This window comes from Castor canadensis, chromosome 18 (assembly GCF_047511655.1).
Source record: "Castor canadensis chromosome 18, mCasCan1.hap1v2, whole genome shotgun sequence".
In the NCBI taxonomy this organism is placed as follows: Eukaryota; Metazoa; Chordata; class Mammalia; order Rodentia; family Castoridae; genus Castor; species Castor canadensis.
Genome location: NC_133403.1, coordinates 6,248,459 through 6,273,670, shown reverse-complemented (window position 1 = coordinate 6,273,670; position 25,212 = coordinate 6,248,459). Strand labels below are relative to the sequence as shown.

General features: G+C 39.0%; 1 protein-coding gene and 1 pseudogene across 1 annotated transcript in view; one reads left to right on the top strand and one right to left on the bottom strand.

The window, feature by feature from the left end:
• LOC109684467 (immunoglobulin lambda-1 light chain-like) overlaps positions 1-25,212 on the bottom strand; it is a 781,398-nt gene that overhangs the window by 741,529 nt on the left and 14,657 nt on the right. The window lies entirely within an intron of this gene.
• LOC141418780 (intron Large complex component GCFC2 pseudogene) lies at positions 3,908-6,627 on the top strand (annotated as a pseudogene).

The window sequence follows — 25,212 nt, the reverse complement described above, 5'->3', positions numbered from 1 at the left end:
CTCTGTGATGAAAGTCATTGGGATTTTGATGGGAATTGCATTAAACATGTAGATTGCTTTCAGCAGTATAGCCATTTTTTATTATGTTGATTCTACAGATCCATGAGAACAGGAGTTCTTTCCATCTTCTGTAGTCCTCCTCAATCTCTTTCTTCAGGAGTTTGTAATTCTCCTTGTAGAGGTCATTCACATTTTTGTTAAATTTACTTCTAGGTATTTAATTGTTTTGAGGCTACTTTAAATGAAATTGTTTCCATATACTCATTCTCAGTTTCTTCACTGTTGGTGTATAGAAAAGCTAATGATTTTTGTAAGTAGATTTTGTACCCTGCCACCTTACTGTAGATGTTTATGGTGTTTAAGAGTTTTTGGGTCTTTAAGGTATAGGATCATATCGTGTGCAAATAAGGATATTTTGACAGTTTCTTTACCTATTTGTATTCCCTTGATTTCTTCTTGCCTGATTGCTCTGGCTAGAAATTCCAGTACTAGGTTGAGTAGGAGTGGGGACAGTGGGCACCTTTGTCTCATTTCTGATTTTAGGGGAAATGGTTTCAGTTTTTCACCATTAAGTATGATGTTGGCTGTAGGTTTGTCATATATAGCCTTTACAATGTTGAGGTGCATTCCTTCTATTCCTAGTTTTCTTAGAGCTTTTATTATGATGGTGTTGGATCTTGTCAAGGGCTTTTTCTGCATCTATTGAGATGATCAGTGGCTTTTGTCTTTGCTTCTATTGATGTGCTGTATTACATTTATAGATTTGAGTATGTTGAAACACACCTCATACCTGGGATGAAGCCAACGTGGTCGTGGTGAATGATCTTTGTGATGTGTTTTTGGATTGGTTTGTCATTATTTTATTGAGGATTATTGCATTGGTATTCATTAAGGAAATTGGCCAGTAGTTCTTCTTTTTGGAGGTGTCTTTGTCTGGTTTTGGGATGAGAGCAATATTGGCTTCATACAATGTGTAAGGCAGTTTTCCTTCCAGTTCTATTTCATGGAACAGTTTAAGGAGGGTTGGTATTAGTTCTTCTTTAAATGTCTGATAGAATTCAGCAGTGAATCAGTCAGGTCCTGGACTTTTCTTTTTTGGAGGCTCTTGATGGCAGCTTCAACTACTTTTTGTGTTATAGATCTATTCAAGTGATTAATATCCTCTTGGTTCAGTTTTGGGTGGTTGTAAATTTCTAGAAATCTGTCCATTTCTTCAAGATTTTCAAATTTATTAGAGTCTAGGCTCTCAAAGTAATCTTTGATGATTTCCTGGATTTCCATGGTATTTGTTATCTCTCCTTTTGAATGTCTGATTTTACTGACTTGGGTTTTTTCTCTCCTCATTTTAGTCAGATTTGCCAGGGGTCTGTCAATATTATTTATTTTTTCAAAGAACCACCTTTTTGTTTCATTGATTCTTTGTATTTTTACTTTTTGTTCCTATTTCATGATTTAAGCCCTTATCTTAATTATTTCTTTCCTTCTGCTTGTTTTGGGATTTGCTTATTCTTGTTTTTCTAGTAGTTTGAGCTGTAGTGTTAGGTCATTGATTTGAGATCTTTCTGTCCTTTTGATATATGCTGTCATGGCTATAAACTTTCTCTTAGGATTGCCTTTGCTTTGTATCATAGATTCCAGTAGCGAACTTGCTGTTGTTCCAGTGGTGAACCCAGAGAATTTGCCAGAAATCCCTGAAGGAAATTCACTATCTTCGTGTGTCACTAACAATGAAATGTGGCCAGTCTTCTTTTGACACCACTCTGCATATCTCTTTGTCAGTGCATCTCCAGAGCTGGGGAGAGTGCCTGTCTCCCCACGGGCCACTGATGTTGAGGGAAGGTGAATAAGTTGGTAGGAGGCCAGAGATCCTACAAGAGAGTAGAGTAGAGGGGTGGATGAGTATGATTATATATTCCCAGGTAACCACTTCATCAGTTTGTGCAATGTTAAGGTCATGCTTAGGGACAGGGCCAGCTCAGAGTCTTAAAAGAGCCATGCCTGGGACAGCGCAAGGACGATCACCTGTGTAGAGAGTTAGGAGATAGATTATGAATGGGATCCTTTTCACGGTGGAGGGCTCTAGAGATGTGTCTCCAGTAATTCACAGCACATCTGTACTCCACCTGGCTTCTCTTATTCCCACTCAGCTTCTTTTGGACATTAGTGTTCAGTATTTATGCAGATTTACCCTTCCCCTTTGGCTCGTCATTGAGGGTTATTGGGGAACAGTTTTCTAGCTATGGGTAAAAACTGATAACTGAAGAGGTAGGATAGAGTCCTCATTGCCTCCAACTTCTTTGTTCAGAAAATAGCTATAGAATCCAAGGCTCCTGTGCATCCTCACATCTAGCTATTGAAACAAAATTAGCATCCAACTCCCCAAGGCTTGTCCTAGGTCCAGCTCAGCAGAGCAGTGAATCCTCCAATGACCTGGTCCTGGGACGAGCTGTTGAGGCAAGCATGGCATTTCAACTGACTCAGCTGAAGGTGAAACAGAGACAATCTCCTTGCTCTCCTTCTCTCTCTCGGAGAATGTAACGTTTTGGTTAAATCATGTATTATACACCATGTTTCTTGGTGAGCAACAACCTGTCATTTGTGTTTCCTCACAAGGTCTAGCCTCATTTCACACTGGGTGTTTGCTCCTTTCTATATGTCCCTCTTCCCATACTAAATTACTAACTGGATTGATAATACAGGTAGGTTTATCTTTTAAGATCAAGGTGTATGTGATTTTGTTAAAAGTGCCAGGAATCTGCCTTGCCTAACATACACCTATGTATATTAATGAACCTCCTACTATTGCCTCCCCCCTTTTGATTCATGTTTTTTAGGCAGTTAGTTACACTACTGCATGACTAACACATCCAACCCTATATATTATTTTAGATAGGTACTTAATTTTTGCCCAGACCAGCAAGTACCATGAACTTCCTAGTTTATGCCTCCTGCCTTAGCTGGGACGGCAGTTATGCACCACCATGCCCAGCTTTTTTCCAGCGATATGGCAGTCTCACAGACTTTTGTGCCTGGGCTGGAAATGCCATCCACCCAATTTCATCCTCTCATGTAGCTGGGATAAGTGTGCCTCACCATGCCTAGCTGTTGGTTCAGGTGGAGTGTCATGAATTTTTCTCAGGCTAAACTGAAACCACAATCTTCCCAATGTCAGCCTCTTGAGTAGCTAGGGTTACAGTTGTGAGTCATCAGTGCCTATCTTCTCATTTATGCCTTTTGGATTGATCTTTGTCATTTTGAGTAAGTTCCAAGTCTTTGGGTGCACCAGCCTCACTGAAGTCCTGGAATGAACAGAAGATACTTTTGGGGTCCAGAAGAGAAGTAGTAATTTCCGAGCCTGACTCCAAGGGATTGAGCCTGAGATTTGAGGTTCCAGTGCTCAGTGAGAGGTCACAGACACAGTATCAACCTACTGTAGATAACACTGCATTGACTCAACGCCCCTGTAGTCACATAGACCTGCTTTCTCTTAGCACCAAGACAGAAGGACAGCTGCAGACACAGACTGGACCTAACAAGAAAAGGAAAGGGAAAGTGCTCCTGAGCAGATCAATGCCTGTGGCTTAATTTATACTGACATGGTTACTGAACAGTAGGTTTGAGAAGACACACGTGTCTGAATGGAGTATAGTCTGTGAATTGATATTAGTTGAGATCACCTCCTTCCAGCTCCATCACATCACTAAAGGAAAACTGTCCCAGGGAAACATGATCAGGGTGAAATGGTGATAGCAAAAGTCCAAATTAATGTTATACTTGAAGAAGAGAAAGACATTTTAATACTGTTTATCCTTGGAAAATCAAATCAGGCAGGGGGCAACGCCGAAGTTCCGGGTTGGCTGCGCAGCGAATGAAAGTGAATGCACGTGGGGCGGGGGGACCTTGAATCATGGCTCACAGGCCATGGAGGACCTTTCGGCAGCACCAAGCCAACTCCAGTGTTAGCGATGGCTCAAAGGACCAGTCTGCCAAGTCCCCGGGCCGGCGGAGGTAGCGGGATGGTCTCACCATGCCCGGGGCCCTCGGACCAGGCTCAGGTCTGGGAGAGTTCTTGGCATGCCCCCGAGCTGGTCCGCATGTGGACGGTGGCTCGGGTGCCCCAGAATGCAGAATGGTTGATCTTCCAACAGATGAAGAGGATGAGACACATCACTCCTCAGAAAGTAAAGAGGATCAGACTTCATCCTCTGACAGCTCTAGCTCTCTGGAAGAAAAAGAATTTTCATCCATAGTTAAGATCCCTGATGCAGCTTTTGTTCAAGCAGTCCTCAGAAAACGTGGATTGGTCAGGGCCCAAGATGACTATATTGCTTTGGATGTAAAACATACATCCACTACCACCAATAGGAAGGGCAGCAGTGATGAAGATGCTGAGGGTGATCCTGATGACTATGAAAAGTGAATACTGCTTGCCCCAAAGGCTCAAACACTTAGACAAAGAATGGCTGAAGAAACAGCTAGCAGAAATGAAGAAACAAGTGAAGAGAGTCAGGAAGATGAAAATCAAGATATTTGGGAACAGCAGCAAATGAGGAAAGCAGTTAAAAGCATAGAGGGAAAATTCATAGACCGTTCTCAAGCAGTGACGAAGTTTGATACATCCATTTCATTTCCACCACTACATTTAGAAATTATAAAGAAGCAATTAAATACAAGGTTAACATTACTACAGGATGCTCATTGCTCACACCAGAGAGGATATGAAAAGTACGTGCAAAATATCGAGAGCTCAACGAGTACAATCCAGAACCTGGAGAGTTCATCAAATCACGCTCTAAGTTACAAATTCTACAAGAGCATGAAAACTTATGTGGAAAATTTAATAGACTGTCTTAATGAAAAGATTTCCACCATCCAGGAAATAGAATCATCCATGCACACACTCCTTTTAAAACAAGCTGTGACCTTTATGAAACGCAGGCAAGATGAATTAAAACATGAATCAAGGTATTTACAGCAGTTATCATGTAAAGCTGAGATCTCAACAAATGGAAGCTTGGCTGTAGATGAAAAAGCTCAAAGAATTTTGGAAGAGATTGAATCTCAAAGGTCACAAAGAAGACAAGCAAGGTCACTCTCTGGGAATCATAACCATGAAGAAGGGACATCCAGTGATGATGAACTGTCTTCTCTGGAGATGACTGATTTCCAAAAAAGCCAAGGTGACATTTTACAAGATTGTAAGAAAGTTTTTGAAGATGTGCATGATGATTTTTGTAACATCCAGAATATTTTATTGAAGTTTCAGCAATGGCGAGAAAAGTTTCCCGATTCTTATTCTGAAGCTTTTGTTGGTTTATGTATACCAAAGCTTTTAAATCCACTAATAAGAGTTCAGTTGCTTGCTTGGAATCCTCTTAAATTGGATTCCGTAGGCTTAAAACAGATGCCATGGTTCACATCTGTAGAAGAATTTATGGATAGCAGTGTGGAAGATACAAAGAAGGACAGTAGTCCCGATGAAAAAATTTTGTCTGCTGTCATCAACAAAACAATTATTCCTCGACTTACAGATTTTGTTGAATTCATTTGGGATCCATTGTCAACCTTACAGACAACAAGTTTAAGAACACACTGCAGAGTGGTCCTTGAAGAGCATTTCACTTGTGAAAATGAAGTTAGTAAAAGCAAGCAGGATTTACTTAAATCCATTGTTTCAAGAATCAAGAAGGCAATAGAAGATGATGTTTTTATTCCACTATATCCAAAAAGTGCTGTAGAAGACAAAACATCATCACATTCAAAGTTCCAAGAAAGACGGTTCTGGTCAGTTCTAAAGCTCTTCCGAAATACTGTTCTTTGGAATGGACTCCTCCCAGATGACACCTTGCGAGAGCTAGGACTAGAGAAACTGCTAAATCACTACCTTATTATAGCTCTTCTTAATGCCGTACCTGGACCAGATGTTGTTAAAAAGTGCTGCCAGGTGGCAGCGTATCTACCAGAAGACTGGTTTGAAAATTCTATGAGGACATCTATTCCCCAGCTAGAAAACTTCATTCAGTTTTTATTACAGTCTGCACATAAATTATCTAGAAGTGAATTCAGGAATGAAGTCAAAAAAATCATTCTCATTCTGATGAAAACAAAAGCTGTGAATCAAGCAGAATCCCTCATAGAAGAATATTACCTAAACCATCTTAAATCACTAATTGAAGAACTTTAAATAAACTCTATAGGAAAGCTTTAAATAAGATTTAATACAGTCGCACTCAGTTCCTTTTCTTGGAAAGTCAGTGCCTCTTTATTCCCTGTAATGGAGGGTAGGATTTGCAAAAGAGCAGGATTCCTTCCCTCCCTTTTCTCCACACCCTTTTTCTCCTGGTATCATGAAAAGATGACCTTTCAGATGTTGTGCTGTTTGAAGGAATTAAATGCTCAGGAGCAGTAAGAGTTCAACATGTTTTCCTTTGGTTCTTTCTACTTCTGCTCAGTTTAAGAGGGGAGTTGGAGAAATGTGGCATAGAGCTATGTTGGCTTAGGTGAGTATGCTAGTAAGTCTTCTGTCTGGAACCATAAAACTCTCTTAAAGTTGTGCTTACTTTTACTACCTCTGTTTATACATAACAAGGAAATTCTAATGAGAATGAATTGTTAAGCAGTAAATGATTATGGCATTTTAAGGATTTCATAACTGGTAATCAAATTGTTCTTCAGAAATCTGTACTATTTGTTGTACCAATGCAAGTGTAAAAGAGTACCAGTAAGTCCTGGCCAACAATAGTATCATTTTATAATTCATTGCAAATACAATGGGTGAAAACAGTCTTGATTATTTTATTTAGATTACTAGAGAGTGAAGGTGTGTTGGTTTTGACCATTTGCAGTTCTTACAGAAATACCCTTTTTTTTTCCTGATGGGATTGTAAGACGACCTATGTGGCAAATTTGCCAATAAAAAAAATGTGTAAGATAGTTTTTGGTGTACTAAGTCATTACTTGTTGCAAATTACTGCTTTTCTTATGTTTTGTATGTTGGTGGATTAAGGAAATACTGAACATGATTCATTTTCAGATAAAATATTTGATTAATGAAGTCTGAGGCTAGATAATATGAAAGAAATTAAGAAAATTTTTCAAAATGATACTTTGTTAGTTTATTTTCTTAAGTCTATTTGTTAAGCAATTCAAGGGCAATCCTAAATATATATATATTGCAAATTCTCCAAAAGACAATTGGGAAAAATTATTAAAGTGTAGGTTTGAATATGTGGCCAACTTTTATATCACATCTACTTTTCAGATTACATATAAATAATTTAACAGGTATGTTATTTCCACTTCAGGGAAGACATGTGATTCACTGTTTGAAGGATTTTTTAAAAGTTTATATTAGTTACACAAACTGTACAGTACATCCAGAAATTCAGACCATTGCTGGAAAGCATGAAGCATTCTCACATAGCTCCCATCTCAGCCATAGCTGTTTTCATTGTGAGGTTATCTTTTCAGACATTTTCTCTGTATACAAAAATGTGTGCGTGTGTGTGTATACATAAAGTTTTTACTTTTTAAATAAGTAGCAGACACATTATTGCATGTGAGATTTGTATTTTTTTTACTATTAAAAGATTATCCTCTGACTTGTAAAAAAAAAAGAAAATCAAATCAGGATAACAGAAAAAATTATCCCTGAGCTAGACTTGGGTACAGCAATGGGCAATAGGAACTGCTTCAGATTCAGAGAACAGATGGGAGGTGTTTGTATTGATTCTCTGTTGGATTGAGTGCTGTATCAGTATTAGAGCTTCCATAAAATGGACTGCACCAACCATCTGTCACATCCTCAGAATGCAGCAGCTCGGAGACATGCAAAACTCATGAATTGGCTGATGAACATTTTGATTCAGAGGTCTTTCATTGAGCCTAATTAGTAGCTCAGGAGAGACCAAAAGGGATTCCTTATTACACCAGTGAACACAGAAAAATTGCAGGTGAATTTGGCTGATGATCCAGGAGAAGCAGAGAGGGAGAGAAGCTGAATTAGCACAGGTTGGGAAATAAACCTTACAAACACAAACACACATAGATAAACACAAACACACATAGATAAATGACTAGGAACCAGGGTAAAGTCTTCTGAGCCAGAAAATACAAAATCAGACAATGGGTCAACCTGTGTTTCTTAGACATAAACATACCTGTGTAGTGACAGGATCAAGATGAAGATAGGAGTCCAGGCCATAGTGGACACAGCACCATGCTCCCTATAGTTGGCTAAGCTAACACAGTCCTCATTTATTTCATTCACTGAAAGAAGAGTGATCCTGCATGGAACTGCATTTCCATTTTGACTGCCTTAGCCTTCCCTGAGCACAGGTATAGAGCTCAGTGCAAGTGCAGGCCGAGGGAGAGGATTTGTTGTCTCTGTTGAAATAAGACTGAGAGGAAGTATGTGCTGAGAAACGTCTAAGATCCTTGCTCAAGGCACTCTAGCATTTGTCTCCTTCATTGAGCACAGGACTAGCCCTTATGCCAAGAAGTCTTAGAATGAATGGTACATACTGAGCAGCTTTGCAAGGACCAAAGCACCGTCCTACAGAACACCCTGCTGGTCAGTACACACAGCTCCCCATGGAACAGAGACCTGAGAGGCCAGCTGCTTCCTGAAACTCACCAAGTCCCTGCCTCTCTTCACTAACCCAGGGACTGGTTCTAATGCAATGTGTTCCATTTTCACAATTACTATATTTATTCACTCCCAGAATCAGTACCCCTGTGAAGAGCATTTGCAAATGGATACATATGTGACAAGATATAATTTAGTTTACCTGAAAATTATGCTGTAAAAATCACATCACTTATGAATATAAGTGCAATGTGCACATATTTAAATGTTCCATCTATTTTAAATTAGCCAGAAGATTCAACTATCTCCATTAAATGAGTGATGTTTTCATATTCCAGGATTTAGCTAACTTATTTGTTTTAATATTTGATAAAGTGCAGTCAGTCCAGAGCAATCAAACTTTTGTGGCTATAGAACTCATCACAAGCCATATTGTGTAAGAATCAATTCCAAAGCGTCACATACATTCTTGCCTCCACCAACCACTTCATTTAGTGTATAAGTGTCTTTTCTGTAGATATCAGTCCAAAACTCTGCTCATTCTTTTCTCACTGTTTATTACACTAAAGTTACATGTGGACTTCCTTTGGGCTTAAAATTGGAATGTCCTGTACCATACTGCAGATTTTGGTCTCCATGTTTAGAGTATTCATGATGCTTATCTTACATTCCATAGTTAATTTGAATTATATTTAATGGTGTTAGACATCCCCAGAATTATCCAGTGCATTTGATATCCTGAATGCTCAGAATGGATCCACCATCATCCTGCTACTGGTGTTTCTTAAACTCGGAATGGGGAGGTTCAGTGTCTTCTTCTCCATTTTCTTCACTTTGACTCCAATCTATACTACTGGCCACATTCCCCAGGGTACTTATCCATGTTCCTTTCCCATTCTCTAGATCATAAAGTCAAGTTTCATATTTTCTATCTCCCCCTGAAACAACTCAGAAGCTTAAATTCAAAATAAACAGAAATAATCAGCAATCATGAGCTTTGCTGCAGATGGACTCTTCTCTGTGAGACGGTGATTCATGTGAATATTCATTGTAAAATCACATGGAGAATTTTTCATTTGCAACAGCTTAAATTCTGGCCTGTGAATGTATAGCAGAGAAAAAAATCTTATTTCACAAGAACCTTAATCCTTGTGAGGACACATCTACTGACAGTCACAAAGACCACATCACTCTGGGCCTCTGAAATTCTTGCCTGCTGAGGATCCTCCCTTCCCCTGGGACATCAACACTAATTGTTTCCCTTTTCAGCTCACATCCTCCCCTCAGATTCTGCACCTCATTATTTCTGTCCTGGTTCCTTAAGAGCAGGTTCTTATCAAGGGGTTATAGTGACTTTATAAAAAATTGGCTAATAAAAGAATAAATTTCGATTCTAATTAATAATTTCTAGGTGGTGCCTCGTGGCTCACGCTTGTAATCCTAGCCACACTGGGAGACAGAGACCACAAGGATCACAGTTCTAAGCCAGTCCAGGGAAAGAGCTGTGGTTTTTGATCTCATAAACATGACACTGAACTCTTCTCCTTAGTGAAATTTCTTTTTTGTGGAAAACTGAAACTAAGAAGACCTTGTATTCTCCATGTTTTGGAACTAGAAGGGTGAAAGGTGTCATTTATGAGCCATTGTGGAGTCCCAAAGCTGGAAAGGAGGCCCTGGAATATGGGAGCCACCTCTGGTAATTCAATGACTAAATGAGAAACTTCACAAGAGGTTGTCTTCTGGGTTTGAATGAAATTAGGATCATACATCAAAGGAATTATTTTCAGAATTAAGCTCTACTGTGAATACATTCACTGAAGGATAATTCTCAAATATTTACAATTATGTCTGATACAAAAGGAAAGAAATTTAGTATGGAGAACAGTTTTACAATTGTAAAAATTAATGTATTTTCACATCAACAAAATGACTAGCAGATGCCAGCACCTAAGATGACCAAGTTTTTCCCCACTTCCCCTTCATCCTGCAAAACTGTAAAAACAGCATTGTGCCAAGTCATACAGTAAAATTCAGCCTCATCCTCAGGTTGAATCTGCTAGTTGTGCAGAATCCCAGCATTGGCTAAGGTGTCTTTGGATCGAAAGATGCTTCTGGGGACTCCAGAGCCACGTCTGGGGACTCCAGAGCCCTGATGCTTATTTGAATGGAAGAGTAGAGTAAGAGACACCTGGGAGGTCTTTGTGGCTTCTATTGGTATACAGATGCCATAGCTTCCAATAATGAAGCCACTTCTCAGGATGCATGTAAGTCTAGTAGATGCTACTGGAAATTCAGAGATGGAGGCTTGCTGAGTCAGCAAAAGTAGGACACTAAACCTAAATGTGCAGAGATAAATTTGAGATGAAGTAGTCACCAGAGTAAAATTTCCACTTACTCAACTTCAACCCATGGCTTATGAGCCTCAACATTTTATGCAGACTAAATTGAAAGGTGCTCCCTAAAGACTGTCCTTATATGGTCAATGACAAAGAGGGAAGAGGAGGAGAGGAGTCCAGGCCATGGTAGACACAGCACCCTCATCATCAAATGAGACTTGGCTGCCTCTGGACATATTTTCTTTCCCACCCTCTGCAGAGGAGGGGATATTCTTGCAAATGTGTTTTCATCAGACTGCTGCAGCTTCTCTCTGAGCTTGGTGCTAGAGTTCAGCTCACTCTGCAGAGACAGGAGGTTGAAATTTGCATTCTCCAGTGGAAGTCCTGGGAAAAAACACATGCTGCGGCAAGGATGAAAAGAGAGAGGCCTCAGATGTGTATTACCTGTTAGGGGGTACAGGGCCCAGCAACAGTGTAATATAGTCTACAAAACAGTCTATTGAACATCTGTTTAGGACCTATTTTTCAGCCAAGAGCACCTCCATATTGTTACAGGAAAAAGACGTCACCTGATAACCCAGCTGGTTTCTGCTACTATGTCATTCTATTGGGTAACACATCCCTGATCAAATTCCCAAGTAATAAGATTTTGACAGCTTGTATATAATTTCCTTAATTTCTACTTCCCTGTCTATAGTATATGTTAAAACATATATAGATAATCACTTAAAATCTCATCAGCCCAAAAGAATGGTTGCAAAAAACCCATTAATAATCATTTTATAATATGCATATATTTACCCACAATTCATTTTGTGAACTAATCAATGGATTCCAAGTCTTGCACATAAATGTATTTTTTCTTCTATCTCTAGTCTCTATTTTTATCTAATTGATTTGTACTAATTGATAAAGAAAGGTTTGCCACAAAGTATATAGTGTAGTTCAGATTGGTACATACATTTTTGATATTTATTTCTTTCCTTCTTCTTCTTCTCTCAGAGGACAATAGTCTCTGTTGTTGACTCTGAGCTCCCAAGTCATTTTTTATCAAGTTTTTCCATTTATGACAGTTGTGAGATTGTGAGGTGAGCAATTGAATATTAGAATCTGTATGATTACATGATACATTTTGAACTCTGCATTTAACATTTTGTTGGTGAATAATCACTTAACTTCTAATTAATTTGAATAATCAGATATGTATAGAATTTCCCCTACCTTGCAGAACATTTACTCATGGAGGCTGGCTTCATTGCTCAGTGTTTTCTGCACCATCTACATGTACTCAAAACACAGATGTCCATCATGAAATGGGATCCTATATGAGATGTGTGCACAGCAGCTAAATTTTATTTGCATATATTTTTATTCATTTATGTAGATGCACATGCATTGTTTGGGCCATTTCTCCCCCTTGACCCCCACTCTGCCTCACTTCCAGGCAAAGCTGTTCTGCCCTTATCTCTATTTTGTTAAAGAGAAGACAGAAAATAAATGCTTTGAAGAAAGACAAAGCGTTTTTGCTAGTTGAGATAAGGATAGCTATACAGAGATTCCTAGCATTGCTTCTATGTAAAAATGTGTTACAACCCAAGTTGATTCATCTCTACCTGACCGTTTTGTGTATTTTTGTAAGAAATCAAAAAAGATAAATAATGAGGCTAGAAGACAAAAAACATCTTGCATCCTCTGGTAAAAAAAAACGCTAGTATTATTTCCATTGTTTGTGGAGTGATTTTATAATATAGTATGGGGTATGGTTATCATAATAACCTTAATTTAGAGATACTGTGTCTCATGGAAACAGATGGCTTTCCAATTGACAAATGGGAGGTAGGGTCCCTTACCTGGAGAGCACTTAATGGGCTAATTTGTTTTTCCTAGAATGGATCGTACATACATTTGTAGTTGGATGAATGAAAGAATTACTTTTGCACAGAACGGGGAGAGCAGAATTGAAAGTGATTCGGTTCTAGAACTCTCTCTTGCAGATGTGAATCCACTGCATCACTGAGTAGTTATGGGCAACTGTTTCTGAAGTTTCTGGATTCACCTTAGGGGAATATCTTTCTCTCCAACTCTTTAGTATCACTGAATCCCCAATACGCTAGAGACTTTTTCATTTATAGTACTGCAAGGAATTTCACCTGAGCTGTGGCTGAAGAAGTAAAATATCTACCAACCAAGTATATGGCCTTGAGTTCAAAAACCTCAAGACCATCAAAAAATAAATGAAATGCAATGAAGGGTCTGGCACTGGAAATTCAGGAGAGAAGCTGAATCTCTATGGGTGGGGAAAAGCCAAAAAATTCAATTAATGGCACATGTTGGTTACAGGTGTTCCTTGTTTGATGTCTGGTGAAAGATATTGAGATGGAAAGCTGAAGCACAGGCTGTCTGGACAGCAGTGAGGAGGCAGCAACTGGTCAGGTGTAGGCAGAGTCTTCATGGTGTGGCAGTTGAGCACCCAGCATATGGAGAAGGAGGTGGGAGCTGGAGGTCCTTTAGGGGATCCTACAGAAGGGCAAGAACTTGGGTTTTTGATCCCAGTCACTAACATATATTTTTCTGAGAAAGAATAGGAAACTGGAGGAAGAGTATTCTGGAAGTAGAACACTTTGTAGTGTGGCTTTCCCTATTTTGGAGAATTTTTCAACCACTGCATTTTGCATCATGTTTTTTTCCCCTCATTACTCTTTTTGTGAAATACAAATATTGTTTATGTTTGTATATTTAACAGAGCCCCGTAAGTCTCTCAGATGTTGTTCATTGTTTTTTGAACATTTCTATAAGAATATGATAGCTATACAAGGGGTTTCATTGTGACATTTTCTTATTCTCCTTCTTAAATCACCTACAACTGATCATAATATTTCATATTCATACCTGTTTAAAAATACATCAACAATTTTTTTCATTTGTTTTCTTTTTTTGGTGAGATTTCAATTATTGTGTCATTCTTTCCATGGTTATTTATTTTGTGTTTATTCATTTATCCACTTGGCAGTGGTGTTGCTTAAACCTGGTGTGTAGTATTTTGCTGGGCAAGTGCTTATCTAAGTTCCCAGGCCTGAATTAACATTTTTTTCAAATGATTTCATGATTCTTCTGCCTGCTCAACACTGCTGATGAACTCCTTGAAGAACTTTCCTTTATTTTAGCTCTTACCCTTCCTAGTTTCAAAACATTTTATATCTTTTTCTAATTTCTGTGTCTTTTTTATATTTCTGGAATGCTTTTCCCAGTGTCTTTAAATTCTTTTTCTTTAGTCCCATGACTATATTTGCACAGCTAATTCAATTTTTTGTGTCAAATGATCAATATTCTTTCTTCCTCAGAAATATTTTCAGTTAATTAAATTTTTTCCTTACAAGTGAAATTTGTTTCCTTGTTCATTGGTAGGACTACACCTTTCTCAGTGTGATTTATGGAGTGATTGTTCAGTTATCTCACTAACTAGAATTTGCTGTGAAAGTCATTTTCTGATGCCACATTCTTTCTCCATCTTTCTCTGGATGAAGCAAATGTGTAAGTTGATTTCTTCCTTGCAATAGAGTTGAGTCTGATAATTTTCACTACTTCAGTAGTGATTTTACTGTGTTCTCAGGAGGAAAAATTCACATATCTTCCTCTTTCAAAACCTTCTGTGCTATTGCTCCATATCCACAAATGTTGGAAAGTTGAAATATTGATTAAATGAACTTTGAAGTAATCCATAAAGGAAAAACTCAAGGTAGTAGAACAGCAGAGATTTACTTAGCATTCAAAGACAATGCAGGATAAAAGGTTCCAAACTGTTCAGCTCAGAAAACTCCAGAGAGTATGACTCTCTGTATGTAAAGTCTCTTATGTAAAGTCATTTCAAATACCCAATACTGGGTATGGGATGGAGAAGGAACAGTGAATGAGTTTTTGATGTGTCATTTCCATGAAGTCCTTTATTGAGAAACTTCTTCAGGGAGAAGCGTAAGGCGTTCAGGTCATTGTGCTCCTGGAATTTTCTTCCTGAAACACCAGAGTGAGGACACAGCCCCTGCAACTCTCTGATTCTCTGCTACACTCCCCATATCCCCTTCTTATGGAGGGACTCTGCTTCATGCTTTCTAGGCAGGTGCTCTACTGCTCGAACCACACCTCCAGCCTTTTTTGACCAGGATGGTATGGACCATGATCCTCATATTTGATGCTTCCTGCAAAAGCTGGGGTGACAGGCTTTCACCACCATGCCCAGATTTTTTCCACTAATATGGGGTCTGACGAGCATTTTGCCTGGTCTGGCTTAGAAATACCATTCTCTAAATCTCAACCAACTATGTAGCTAGAATGACAAGTGTGCTCAAACATGTCTAGCTATTAGTTGACATTGGAACTCACAAACACTTTGCTCAGGCTTGCCTGGAAGCACAATCCTTCTGCTCTCAGTCTACCAAGTAGTTAGAAATAAGTTTGTAGACACTGGTGCCCAGCTCCTTGTATACTACTTATGGATGGACCTTCACCATTTTGTGAAAGATCCCAATTTCTGGATATCCCAGTCTCACTGAAGTCCTGGAGTGAGCACCAGATCCTATTGGGATATAGAAGAGAAGTGGTAATTGCAGAAAAAACTTCCAAAGGATTGAGACTGATATTGGAGCTTCCTGTGCTCAATGGGAGGTCACATACCTAGGATTAAATTACTGGGAATAGCACTATATTTCCTCAATACCTATGCAGCCACAGATCATCAGGATGGAATGACAGTTCCAGAGATAAGCTAGAGCTAACAGGTAAAGGGGAACATGAAATCACTTTTCAGAATGTCATTACTTTTCAACTTAATTTGTACTGGACATAGTTACTGACCAGTGTGATTGAGACCACACATGTCCCTCAGTGGAGTCAGGGACTATGAATTGATAAAGGCTGAGGTCACCCATTCTTTTCTGCTCCATTGTTTCCCTGGAAGAAAACTGATTTCTGAAAAATGATTAATTCTGCTGAAAGCATGATCAAGGTGAGAAGGCCTGAAGAAATGTCCAAATTAACATTGTACCTTAGGAAGAAAATAATAATACCATTGTTCCTTGGAAAATTAGGGGTTTGGTGAAACAAATAACAACAGTAACCCTGAGCGGGATTTTGTCAGAGTCTCTGGGAGCAGTAACTGCTTCAGATCCAGAGAACAAAGGTCAGGTATTTGTTTCAATTGTTCTTGGAGATTGTGTGCTGTATCAGTATTAGAGCTCCCAGAAAATGGACTTCAACAGCAGCCTGTCTCATTCTCAGACTGAGCACAGAGACTTGTAGAACAAGTGAATTGTTTGAGGTTTATTTAAACCCAGAGAAGTTCTTTAACTGAGTATAATCAGTAACTCAGGAGAGGCCAGGGATTTCTTGTTGATTTCTGCTTGCATCAGCCTTTTTCACATCCACAGATGAACACTGACAAATTGCAGGTGAATTTGGCTATTATGCAGGAGATGAAGAGAGAGAGGAGAGCTGAGTCAGAGACAGAATTTGCAACACAGACACACATAGTTAAGTGAATAGGGACCAGAATATTGTTTTCAGGGCTTTAAGCCAGAAAACGCAGAATTAGACTTCAAGACTACCCTGTTTTTCTTAGGCCTGTCACTGTGCAATGACAGAAGCAGGAGGAAGATAGGGACCCAGGCATTTTGAACACAACATGGCTCCTATAGTGTGGCAAGTCTCGCTCAATACTCATTTATTTCATCTGCTGAGAAAAGAGGGTTCATTTATGGAACTGTGGTTCCCACTGACTGCCCCACCCCTCCCCAAGTGTAGGTTATAGAGTTCAGCACAACTGCAGACCCCAAAGGATTTGTTTGCATTGTTGAAAAAGCTCTGTGTGGAAACACCTGATTGGAAATATCTAAGATCCTGCTCAGCACACACTAGCAATCAGGTATGACACAGCTGCAGTGTCTCCTTCAGTAAGCACAGGGCCAAGCCTTAGGATAAAGTTTCTTTAACTGAATGCTCTATATTGAGGAACTGTGCACACAGGGAAATCCCACAGAACATCCTGTTAGTCAGTACACACACATTTCCCTGGCACAGAGACCTGAGATCCTAGGTGCTTTCTGCAACTCACCAAGTGCCTGCTTCTATTCACAAATCCAGAGATTGATTCCAATGCTGTATATCCCATTTTACATAATTATTATACTTTGTCTCTCCCTGAAGGAGTATTCCTGTCTATGAGATTTGCAAATGTGGATATAAATCACAACACAACACTTTACCCTACCTGAAAATGACACTATAAAAATCACAACACGTTTGAATATATGATTTACAACATACATACATTTTAATGTTCCATCTGTTTTTAATTAGCCAAAGGATTCAACCAACTCCATTGGTGTTTTCAAATTCAATGTTTCAGATAACTTGATTGTTTAGTATTTGATAAGTTGAGAATGTCTAGTGGAATATAAGGTCTGTGGCTGCAAAACTCACCACAAGCCATGTTATGTAAGAAAGAAGTGTGAACTGACACATAAGTTCTCTGACAAGTTTTCAGGCCTCCACTAACCACTTTATCCATTTTTCAAGTGTCTCTTCTCCAGTCCCCAAGCTTATAACTCTACATTCTTTTCTTACAATTTTTGAACTGGAGTTATTTTTGGGCTTCTGCTGGGTTGAATATTGAATGTTTTACATCATATTTCAGATTTTGAATTCCATGTTTAAAATTGTAATGCAATTCAGGTGCCAGTGTCCCAGGCTTATAACCCTAGATACTCAGGAGGCAGAGATATGGGGATCATGATTGGGCCAATAGTTTATGACATTCTATCTCAAACAAATACATCACAGAAGAAGGGCTAGTTGAGTGGCTCAAGGTGTACGTCCTGAGTTCAAACCCCAGTTACAAAACATTTTTGTGATACATAACTTATACACTCATAGTTTCTTTGAATTCTAGCCAATGGCCTTACATCCCCCTGTAATTATGCAGGCATTTGAGGTCTGCTGTGCTCAGAATGTGCTCCACCATTCTCCTGTGACTTAAATGCAGTCACTGGAAGCACAGCGTCATCTTTTCCACTTTCTCTGCTTTAACCCCATCCATGCTTCTGGCCACCTTCCCCCAGGTATTTATCCATGGTCCTCTCCCATTCGCTAGGCTCTAAAGTCAAGTTTCATATTAGGATACAACTCAGGATCTTAAATTCAAAATAATCAGAACAATCAGGAATCATGAGGTTTGCCTCAGAGATAGCCTCGTGTGTGGGAATGCTAATCAGGTGAATATTTGTTCCAAAATTCACACGCTGACTTTGTCATATGCAGCAGCCTAAATTCAGTCTGTGTATATACAGCAGTGACAAAACAGAAGAAAATCATAATTCTGAAGGAGCTTAGTCCTTGTTGAGAGACACACAATGACATTTACAGAGACAATCTTGGTGGACATCTGGATCCCATTCCTATCTCCTGAGACTCCCTCACTTTCCATGGGGTATCACGGTTACATGTCTCTACATTTTGTCCACAGCCTTGCTTCAGGCTCCAAATTTCCTGATTCAAGTCTAGGTTCCTCAGGTTAGCTCCCCATCAATTGACTATATTGACTTTGTAAACAAATGGATAATGAATTAATAAATTTCATTCTGCTCACTTAAGAATTTCTTTGTGTGTTTTGCTTTCGGATACATCACATTGAGCTCTTTTACTTAGTAAAATGTATTTCAGGAGAAGAATTGATAATAATAAGGCATGTATTCTCACTGTTGTAGCACTAGAAGTTGTAAGTTACCTCTTCAAGGTTAATGTAGATTCTAAGATTTAGGATCGAGGCCCTGGTATGTAGAATCAATCTATGATCACTCGACAATTGAAGAAGAATTTTCACAACAGGTTGTCTTCTCAGTATGATTGGAATCAGGGTTGCATATTGTGCACCATAGAATTTCTTTTCAGAGTCAAGCTCGTATGAGTACATTTCCTGCAGGTTAACTCCCAAATATTTACAAATATTTCCGAATCACATGGAAAGAAATTTATTATGGAGAACTATGTGTAAGTATAAAAATTAATGTTATTTTAACCTAAATAAAACACAGTCAGAGGCCAGCATCTAAGACCATGTTTTTCCCACTTGCCTTCTGCCTGTGTCACTGTGAGACACATCACTGTGCCAGGTCACACAGCAATATTCAGCCTCATCCTCAGGCTGCAGCCTAGACATGTGCAGAATCCCTCCACTGGATGAGGTATCTTTGGTTCCAGAGAAGTGGCTGGGGATGCCAGAGCCTTGGTGCTTGTTTGAGTCTAAGCAGTGATGCAGGAGGTCCGTGGGAGAACTCCCTGGTATTTGCTGTTACCAGATTATAACATAGCTTCCAACAATGAGGATGCAGGCAAGTTCTGCAGATGCTCCAGGAGATGCAGAGAGGGAGGTTGATTGAGTCAGTACAAGCTGGGAAAAGAAACCTGTAAATCCACAGACACAGAGAAGATGAGGTAGACATCACAGTAAAATTTCTACTTACTCACCATTAACCCATGGGACCCATGGATTCTGAGCTTGAATATTTGATTCAGACTGGAAATTTCAAGTTGGTCACCACAGTCTCTCATTACTTGGGCTCTGGCAGAAGAGGAGGACAAGGAGAAGTGTCCAAGCCATGGTGGACATAGCACTCTAATCCTAACAATGGGGCTGGGCTGACTATGGGAACATTTTCTTTCCCACCCTCTTCAGAGGTGAGGCTGTTCGTGCAAATGTATTCCTGTCATGAATGCACCAGCCGGTCACTGACAGTTGGTGCTTCAGCACAGATCACTGCCAAATTAAGGGCATAAGGTAAGCTTTCCTCCATGGGTGTCTTGGGAAGAGCAGATTCTGCAAAGACAGAAAGGTTATGGCTTATTATTCTCTGTCAGTGGGTACAGGGTCCAGCTCCAATGCCATGGCTTCAATCACTTTCAGTGAGTGTACTGTATTGAGCATCTATTTGGGGCCAATTGTTCAGTCCCACAGCACCATCTCCTGGTTACAGGACAATCATTTGTCCAGGGTCCTCACCTGAGAACCCATCTGGATTTTGCTGCTTACCACCTAATTCTATTGGGTAACATATCCATGATCTATTTATCAAGTACAATGATTTCAACACATTGTGTATAATTTCCATAGTTTCTAAATCCCAGCTAAATTTCCACTCTATAGGATTTGAGAATAGATAGAGGTTGGAAGGATAGATAGATAGATAGATAGATAGATAATAACATAAAACATAATAAGCCCAGAGAAGCTGCAAAAATCCCATTCCTTCATTAATACACAATTTAGAATATGCATACATTTAACTGCCCTACACCCTGTGAATTAATCAATGGAGTCAAATTTCATCACATTAGTTTACTATTGCTTCTATTTACATTTTTAATGAACTAGTTTGTACTAACTGATAAAGAAAAATTTACTGCTAAGAATGTTATTAAATAATCAAGTTCAGATTGGTACATAAATTCTTTAGCAATCATTTTTCCCACCATTTTAGTCTTCTCTCAGTGGGCAATTGTCTCTTGTTGACACTTAGCTAACAAATCATTACTTTTTCACATGTTTTCCCATTTAGGTCAGTTGTGAGATTGCAGTAGATTTGAATATTAAAATCTGTCTGACTGAAAAATATGTAAAAATCTGTCCGGTATTATGGTAGATTTGAGCTCTGCATTTACTGTTTTGTTGTTAAATAACTTCTTACTTTCTAGTTATTTGATTGTTTTCAGATATTCATAGAACTTGCTTACATTCCAGTACCATTGCTCATGGGAGTTGGCTTCCTTCCTCAGTGTTTTCTCCATGGTATAAATGTATTTGGTGTTTCTGTTCTTAAAACCTGGAGACCATCATGTCCTTCTTCATGTTCTCCACGTGAAGACATGAAATCCAATCCATCTTACTTAACACCATCCCTAGGTTGCTTACATAATTTCTCCTGTTCCTTAAATACTAACATCAAGTTTCTTGTTTAATATCTCCTCTTCAATTAACTCAAGACCCCAAACTCAAATTGTCCAGTCACCAGTAGTAATCACGAGCTTTGTCTCTGATCTGTGCATCTCATTGAAATCCCATTCATGTGAAGTCACATGCTCATTCCATAAACCTATGTTGAGTTGAACCTTTTGGGTCAGGCTGTGTCCTGTGCTTTGGGTAATGAAACAAAAATACTCCATTCTCAGGGGGCTTAATTCCTAGTATGGGGAAAATACAAAGAAATGTGTAATGAGACAAGGTTCGAATGTGGCTGACACCATTGGTCCCATACTAACTGGTATTTCAAGCTTCCTGTTCAGTCTTTGGGGTCACTTGCTTCCTTCTAGATATGACACTGTATATCTGTACAATTATTTCACAGCTGTTCCTCTGTTAGTACACATTCCTTCTCCTTTGCTCATATCTGCAAGCAGGTAGACATCACTTCTCTCCTACACTGAATAGAATCTCTCTGTTTGCCTTGTGACCATTTCAACTCACCTTATTTTCTTCCTGTCACAATATTTAGAGATATAATTCATATTCGTTTGTCTTTGGATGATGGTGGAGGCTTCACTCAAAAGCTCAGGAAAGGTAAGCCTTCCCTCCCCACGCCCAATTCCCTTTTACTTTATTTTGCACATCAGGCACTTTCTGTGCACATTTAGTTCATGGAAAGCAGGTAGAATCGAGGAAAATAATGTGTGCAACACTAATCCTTTGGGTGTGAACAAGGTCATATTGTGTGCTTTTCTTTGTGGGGGGAAGTTCATCAGTCATGAATTTATGTGACTGCAGAAAATGTGCACATGAAGGTATTTGTGCCATAAGTGTACCTGTTTTAATCTGTCCAACTGGAAAGCAGACCACAGCATGTGAGTGGTAACAATTGCACATGTCAGTATGTAAATTCTAAATTTTGAAAATAGCATAAAGAAACGTGTTGCTCCAAGTGGAAATGGTTTTTAGGACATGAAAGGGATCATTGTCATGCTGAGGGTGTAGTTCAGAGACAGACTGCTTGCCTATTTTGCAGAGCCCTGTATTCAGTCCTCAGCATCACACAAAGAAAGTATTTTAACAAGCATCAAAAATGTTCATCGTCTTCATCAAAGTAAGCCAAACTCAGTAAGACAAATACTGCATTTTTTCCTCATAAGCATAATCTAGACATAAAATTGTAACAAAAACTGACATAAATATAGAGGAGGACTCTTTAAGAGCAAGCTATTGGGAGAAGTGAGCACAGAGGTAGAAGATTGGAGATTAGTGTGATAAACCAGATAGACAGATAGACAGACATAGATATAGTTTGTGTATGTAGGTTGTCTGTGTTTCTTTTCATATATATAAGTATATATATATATATATATATATATATATGAATATATGAAAATTAAACTCATTAAAATTGTAAAATATGGGAGGGATAAGAGTAATAGAGGGGAAGAATATGATGAAAGTAAATTATATGGCTTTATGATAATCACAAAAAGTTCTTTGACAATTAATGTACAGTAATAAAACTATCATTCTCTTCTATATGTATTGAATTACAATAATACTTAGGAAAATGGTAAGACTCAAAGCAGGGTTACTAGGCTCCTGCAGAACTGTGAGTCAGGACTATGACTGAGAAGTGGGCAGCAGGCAGATCAACCAGAATTCATGATGTATCTCTCTTCCACATTCACTGCAATACTATGGTTATAATGTGCTGTCTGCAGTGCTAGGGTCTGCACAAAAATTATGGTCAGCAGCACAATCTTGTGGATATATTTGGATGGAGGTATTCATTGAGGCCAGAGCAGGATCTAAGAAGCAAATTGAGATCACTCATCCTTAGATTCCATAACACCACTACTACCTTTTCACATCAGAAATGGAGAGTCCTTCCATGTGCTGTTCAAAGACCAATCCTTCCAACCACTGTACTTGATACTTGGGGTGCAAATGAGTTTGTCTGTTTAACCTAGGGTGGCAGATGCACAAAACAGATTTACCAGCATCAACTAGGAAAGGAAGAATGTAAATGGACCACATTACTGCCCAAATTGGATGGCAAGTGAACAATTGATGGAGGGAAAGGGCAACCAATTTTCTCTGAAAAGTTCCCTATGAATGATGTGACCACTGTCCAACCCTTGCCTGTGAAGACAGAGAGGAAGGTCAGGAGCAGACAGGCCATGGTGCAGTGACCCAGAAATCTTTCCTTCTTGTACCTTTGCAGAGGCTGCTCTTCTGGTGTTCTCAAGCACTCTGCCCGGGACAGGGTGGGAATTTTCATGAATTTGAGAAGCTCAGGAAGATGTGACACAGGTGGTAGAAATTTAAGCCTCAATAACAAATCCTACTTGTGTCCAAGTGTATTGTACATTTGCTGGTTCAGTGGAGCCTGTGATAAGTCAGGATTCAGCCATGGACTTTAAGGATGTCATAGTTTGTTCTCATGTATATCTGAGTGACTTTTAAAATCTCCATAAGTCTAAGATTCTAAGACTCTAAACAGGATCTCTTTTGAACTCCTCCCTAAGCAAAAGACTCATTGTTGGCTTTGATCTAGCATCTATATAGTTGTCCAGTTAACATGGAGTTTTCCATTTAACCTGTACACATCATGAATACTTAGCATGTGATAGTGCTGTGAATCGATTTAATTCTGCCCACAAGGTGTCCATGCTCTCAAACAACCACGTCCTTACCAGGAGCCTATAAACACAGACATTTGGAAATTAAATGCATGTCTGTATATGGTGAATGGAATACCCATTTATAACAAGTTGAATACCAACAATTTCTTACTTAGAAGCAGGCAAGTAGAAGAGAAACCTAAGATTCAGGGTTAAATGGGTCCAATAAAGTTGAGGAAATCTACTCTAAACCTGTTAGAATTTTCATGCATTTGAGCTCCACTGGAAGTACCTCACACATGTGGTAGGAATTTTAGACTTATAATGAACCCTTCGTGTGTCTAGGTATATTCTTCCCTTGCTGGCCTGATGGACCAGGATTCAGACAAGGATTCTAAAGGTGTCACATGTTCTCGTGCATGTCTGAGTGATTTCATAAAACTCCATTTACCAACTGACCTTATGTGTCTACAAAAGATCTCTCCTCACTCCTTCCTAAGCAGATGACTCACAGAAGTCCTTTATTTAGTGTCTCTCACATTGTCCAAATTAACAGGAAGATTGTCCACCTATTCTCATCATGAATATTCATCTTGTGCCATGTCTGAATCTGTTTTACTGTACCCACAAAGTATACAACCCTATATACTAATTCCTTCCCAGTTGCTTATAAATCCAAACATTCACATATTAAAGATCATCTGCATATAGTGAATGGAATACTCATATATAACTAGTTGAATGTCACTAATTTATTACTTAAAAGGACAGAAAAGTAGAAGAGAAACCTGGGTTTTGGGGTGAGCTGGTTCCCCCAAGATTGAGGAAATCTGCTCACAGGTGGGTAGAAAATTTCAGTATATGTGGCTAAGTATATTCTTCCCTTTGCTTCCATTTCTCATCCAAAGTCAAAAACACCATATGAAGAGACACAGAGCTCTTCATATGTACATATACCTGCTCTCTGTTGTCCAGTTCTGAGAAGCTCAGCCATATTTGCACCTCTTCTGAACTTTGTGTCTTCAGCTCAGTGTGACCCTCAAGGTCATATGGAGCTCCATCAACTTGTAGGCCAAAAATTGCCTCAGAGAGAAATATCTGGCAGGAGTGAGCTTATCTGTGTGTAGCATGTGCATTTATGCACATGTGAACCTGTGTGTGCTTCTCTTCTCTGAGTCAAATGAACTGGATCTACCTCCCTAATATGTAGGTCTGAAGACAGTTATTTCATACATTTGTTTCTAACTTGGAGTTCCTGCTGGGAGTGCTGAACTATGTTATTCCTGAATCAAGTCCACAGAGGTAACTTGACATGCCTGGATATAATATTTTGGCCCTGTGCTTTTATTATTGTTTTATCAGAATATGGTAAATTTTAGCTCATCATGTTTCATTTATGCAGTAGGTCTTACAGATCTGTGCTCTCATTCATGTCTATTAAGAATCATTTAGCATTTTGCTCTGTAAATTAATTTTTTTGGTTTTGAATAATGTGGAAGTTTGTGCATTGGGTTCAAATATATTGCACGCCTTTTAAAATTTGTATTAGCATGTATGAAATCATGTCAAAATGATTTCATTGTGATGAAGTCATACATGCAAACAGTACTTTTTCTTCTACTGGCCTTCTGGAATTTCTATTTGTGTATGTTT